The following is a 5,704-nucleotide window of genomic DNA, read 5'->3' on the forward strand; positions in this document are numbered from 1 at the left end:
ACAGACACAGGGACAGACACAGGGACAGACACAGGGACAGACAGGGACAGACACAGGGCCAGACACAGGGCCAGACACAGGGCCAGGCAGGGCTGAGGCCCCTCTCTCTCCCTGGGCTCCTCTCCAGGCTGAGCAGCCCCAGCTCCCTCAGCCTTTCCTGGGCACGGAGCTGCTCCAGGCCCTTGCTCAGCTCCAGGAGCTCCTGGCCCTGCTGTGCTGAGGAGCCAGAGCTGGGCACAGCAGCCAGAGGTGCTCCCAGGGTGGGCACTTCTGTCCTGGTGATGTTTCCAGGGAAATGTTGCAGAAGCATTTGGGATGGGGATGGATTGATTGGCTTGAACACTTCAGGCAATTACTCCATGGGTACTAATTCCATGAAATCCAGATGTTGTTAATGGGGACCTTCCCCACAGCCTGTGCAAGGTGGTGAAAACCTCTCTTGCTTCTCATGAGGTTTTGTCTTTCTTTTTCTAGCTAAGCCTTGCTTTAGTGGGAAGTTCCAAAAAGCTTTCGTTGAAAATGTGCAAAGCCACTAAAAGGCTTCTCCTTGGAGTGGTAAATTGCAGATGGAAGCATCACCTGAATTCAAGCCAAGTCTGGTTTGGTGCAATTAAAAACGGGGAGATGCTGTCCTAGGCAGACCCAGATTTCCTACAGACATGGATGTGCTTTGTGCCTGAGGCCTCTAAAACCCGTGAGGGATTGAATCTGATGGAAGGTTTTTCCTTTCTCCAGGAATGTAAAACCTCCCTCAGGCTCCCTTCAGCTGGGAGGGAGCTCTGACAGAGCCTCTCAGCCACGGTTCATGAAAGCCAAAGGAACTTCAGCCCACTTCTGCTCTATCAACTTTAGTAAAGTTGGCCCACAAACCGCAAGAGCTGGGGGAGGGCCAGAGACAACGAGGAGAGATCACACAGGCTCTGCCTCCACAAAAGCAGCCTGAGAGAGCAGTTTGCAGCTCAGTTTGGCCCCAGTGGCATCCAAAGTTAGTCAAACCCATCCTGAAATGCCTAAATTACTCTGAGAATAGGATATTCCTCATCTTCATGGGTGAAGAATCAGGGAGGAATGATCAGATTGTAAGTTCTGAGCAGTTCTGAGCAGTTCTGAGAACCTCAACTTTACAACTATCTCCCAAAAGATCTCATGTTTACCTCAAAATTCAGATTGAATCAAGCTGATGTTTGAACCAGAAATTTCCTGAGCACCGCACATTATTTCAGAGCTCTAATATTGTACTTCTCCAGCTGTGATCCAGTTCAAATAAAAACCACAAAGAAAATCCAGGGGAAAACGTGTTCTCCAGTTAACTTTGAGCAGCAGGAGAACTTGAAAATGCCAAGAGCTGTTTCTGGACATCAAGCTGAGTCCCTTCCAACTCAGAATATTCTTGATAGACTCCCTAAAACCCTCCCAGGCTCCAGCAGAGCAGGAGGTCGTTGTGGCACACAAAGAATTCATTCGTGCATTTAAAATTATTTCCTTTTTATTTTTTTTTCTCACAGAAAAGAATTGAAAAGCAAAATTTCATTAAAAAAAAAAAATTCATTCCAGAGCTACTTTTTTTCCCCCTCTGCTCTCCCTGGTGTGATCTGGCACTGGGGAGCTTCAGAAACACTTGCAGGGTGCAAAGCCAAAGCTGCCGTTGGAAAAGGCTCCACCTCTGGCACAGGGAATAACCTTTGCCCAGGGAATTATCAGAGCTTGGTTTGGTTTTTTTCCCGTATCTCCTTTCTGGGTAAATTTCCAGGCTGGTGCCTCGCTGGTTGGCAGGGCAGGTTTCTCTGTAGGACAGCCCAAGTGACCCTGGAGAGCAGAACGTGCTCCTTGAGGAGCCTGAGCTGCAAAATTTGGGGCGGGGGGGGTGGGAATGGTGTCAGGATCCCAAAATCCCTGAGGCTGGAAAAGACCTGAGACCACCCAGCTCCAGCTGTGCCCCATGCCCACCTTGTCCCCAGCCCAGAGCTCTGAGTGCCACCTCCAGGCCTTCCTTGGTTGCTCCTTTGGCTTTTTAGAAGCATTTCCATTAATTCAGCCCTCACTCCAGCAAAGGGGGACTGCATGGCAAAGAAATCATGGCAATCTGCATGGAATAATGGGATAGTTGGGGTTGGAAGGGACTTTTAAGGCCATTTCACTCCTACCCCCTGCCACTCCCTCCCAAAGGTTGCTCCTTGGACAATGCTCTGTTGCCCTGGACAATCCCAGGGATGGATTCCTCAATTTTTCTGTGCACACAGAGACATTCCCATGCTGCTTCAGCGTAGCACAACCCCTCCCTCAACAGCAAATTCGCGGTGGAATCATTAAAAATGGAGCAAGATGAGAGCTCAGCCTCACAACCGAGCCCCACCACGCGGTTTTAGTTCCTCCCAGCAGGAAGGAGCTCGCCTCACACCTGCACCCGCTTTTCCTCCGGGAAAAACCCCGAGAGGCTCCAGGCTGGCACCAAGCACCCCACAACAGCCCTGTCCCCGGAGTCCTGGGCCAGCTGCCGGCCTCTTTGGGGCATCCTGTTTGTAGGCAAACAAGTGACAGTTGCAGGAGGGTTGCGAGAGCGAGCAAACCGCAGCCAGCCCTGCCTGGCGCTGATAAGGGCCCTGCGCTGCTCTTGCAGCAGTTCCGTCCCCGCTCCCCCTCGGGGCCTTCCTGTCCCCGAGCTCTGCCCAGCTTCTTTTCAGTTATTTTGGTTTCTCAGAAGGGACGGGAGCTCTGCAGCTCGCAGGGAACGAGGGTTTGCAGCCTCCTGTGGGGCTGGAGTGGGGAAGGAGGAGGGTGGGAATAAGTGGATTTGAAAGCGCGGGACCCGTCGCGGTTTTTTGGGGTTTGGGGAGTTTGCAGCCACCTGGCAGCCTGATGTCCCCCTGAAGAGCTTCCTTGGGCTGATCTAACCATGCTCAGAGCAGTTCTGGTGGGGAACAGAGCTGGTGACACAGCCCAGAAACATTTCTGGGCTCAGGGGCCATCAGTGCGACAAAGATCTGTGTTTGTGTCTCAGGGCGATGCAGACTTCGAGATGTCACAACTCAACGGAATGGATGAAAAAAAACGAACTTAAAATGCACCAGGGGAGGTTCTGAAAGGAGATTTGAGGGTTTTTTCCCCACAGGAGCAGTCAGGAAGTGGAATAATTGCCCATGGTGGAGTCACTGTCTCTGGGGGTGTTCAGGAGTCTGGAGGTGGCCCTTGGGGACAGGGGTTGGGGTGATGCTGGTGGCACTGGATGGTCCTGGAGGGCTCTTCCCACCTGGGTGATTCTGGGATGCAGCTGCCGCAGAGCAGGGTCAGTGTTTGCAGGCAGAAAAAGATGTGAGGAGGGATGAAGCTGTAAAACCAAATGTTACTGCTCCTGCTTAAAAAGAAACCCAAAACCTCTGTGACCTCCAGGAAAGATTTCCCCCACCCCTCTGAATGAAAGCTCTTTTCTTATCAGCAGCAAATCATTTCTTCCCTCAAGCAAACGTTATTCTTGCCATGAGAGCTGTGAAGTTCCCAGTGTGTAAATTTCTGGAGGATCAGGAATGATTTTTCTCCTCATGAATTGCCTCTGCCTGTTCGGGTTAAATTCGGGTCTTCAGATTCATGGGATGGTTTGGGGTTGGAAAGGATTTTAGGGATCATCCCAGCCTTAAAAAGCTGCCATGGCAGGGACACCTCCCGCTGTCCCCAGTGTCCAGCCTGGCCTTGGGCACTGCCAGGGATCCAGGGATGGAATTCCATCCCAGCCCTGCCCACCCTGCCAGGGAACAATTCCTCATTGCCAAGATCCCATCCAGCCCTGCCCTCTGGCACTGGCAGCCATTCCCTGGGTGCTGTCCCTCCATTCCCTGGCAATAATCTCTCTCCATCTTTCTTGCCAGCTCCTTCAGGTTCTGGAATTATGTCTGTTTTTAACAAAACTCTGATGTATTTTTAATAATTTATATCTGAAAAAAATTCCCAAAAAACGAACCCAAATCCCTCCTTCCCTGGTAGGAGATAAGGAGGTCGCAGAGTCAATAATATTTATTTAAGTAGTGCTAAAAAGCCCCAGATCAGAATTTATCCCCTTTAATCCAGTAAAAATCAGAATTTATCCCCTTTGATCCAGTAACACCTGCTCAAGGACATCCAATATCCCCCTTTTTGTTGGGATCCACACCCAAAAGGGAGTGTGGGATGCAGGGCTCCTGTTACACCAGCTGCTCCCTGCAATCCTTGGGTTTCCCAGGGAAAAGGGAGCAGGTCCCTCCTGTGCTCTCCTGGGACTTCATTTCGAAGCTGGGCTGGTCAGGTTTTCTTCCAACTGGGAACTTTAGATGGGATTTTGGGCAGGAATTGTTCCCTGGCAGGGTGGGCAGGGGCTGGGGTGGAATTCCATCCCTGGATCCCTGGCAGTGCCCAAGGCCAGGTTGGACATTGGGTGATCCTTAAAATCCCTTCCAACACCAATCATCCCATGATTCCATGATTTATTCCCTGATTGATTATTCCAATTTTTATAACTAAATTTACCTGCATTACTCCTCTTTCTAAAGCAAATTTCTTCCTAAAAATACATTTCGATTCTTATTTTTCGCATTATAGGAAAACTGCATTATTTTGGATAAACATCCCTGAATATATCCTACAAAATAAACAGTGGGACAATCGTTATAATATCAAGAGAATCATATCAGGGTGCCTAAATCCTAAAAAAAAAAAAAAAGAGGGAAAATCCTGCTGGATTTGATCCCACTCATGAGCAACCCCACTGATCCCAAAGGCAGTGAGGAGTTGGTGGCAGTGGGAAAGGTGGGGTGGGACTCTGGGATTTGCCACATTGGGAGAGAAGAAAAAGGGGAAAAATTAAGAGAGGAAAAAAAAAAAAGGTCAAATTCCCTTTTATCAGAGAAATTGCCAAATTAGGAGAGGAAAAAAAAAGGGAAAATTTTATTGTTATTATTGTATTGGAGATGGCTGAATGAAGGGACACAGACTTGAGGGTTTTGTCAGAAGGTGATAGTGAAGTTCATTAGACATTCTATTTTTTTAATAGACTTTTTTTGAGAAAAGTGGACTTGATTGGTCTCCAATTAACACTTCTTACACCATTGGTTAATTAGCAACAACACCCGCCTTGTAAACGCCTTACAAGTAAACAACAAGTTGAAAATACCGGCTGCAAAGAGTAAAGATTATTTTAATTTTTTTCTTTCAGCTTTCTCAAAGTTCTTCTAGGATAAAGTTTGGGAAGGTTTGGGTTTTTAGGGTTTGCAGTTGAGGGCTGATGAGCTGAAGAGTGTCAGGAGGCACTGAGGAGTTGGTGGCACTTGCAGTGGGAAAGCTGGGGTGGGATTCTGGGATTTGCCACATTGGGAGAGGAAAAAAAGGGGAAAATTATTTTCCCTTTTCTTTTTCTTTTATTATTTTTTAAATTTTATTTTTATTTTACTATTATTTTTTTCATTTTTTATTTTTCATCTTAAGTTTTATGTTCGTTTTCATTTCTATTTTTATCAACAACCTCATTATTATCGTCATTATCATCATTATTATCATTATTATCGCTATTATCACTATTATTACTATGACTATGATTATGTATTTGCTAATTAATTAATAAAAAATCAAGACCCTCAGAATATGGAATCAGACCTGTGACTGCCCCAGCCAAAATTCCTTCTGCTCCCAAATCTTCTCCCTGAAACTTCCAGGGACTTGAGGAAAACCCAGCAGGGATTTT

Source organism: Geospiza fortis, unplaced genomic scaffold (genome assembly GCF_000277835.1).
Source record: "Geospiza fortis unplaced genomic scaffold, GeoFor_1.0 scaffold96, whole genome shotgun sequence".
In the NCBI taxonomy this organism is placed as follows: Eukaryota; Metazoa; Chordata; class Aves; order Passeriformes; family Thraupidae; genus Geospiza; species Geospiza fortis.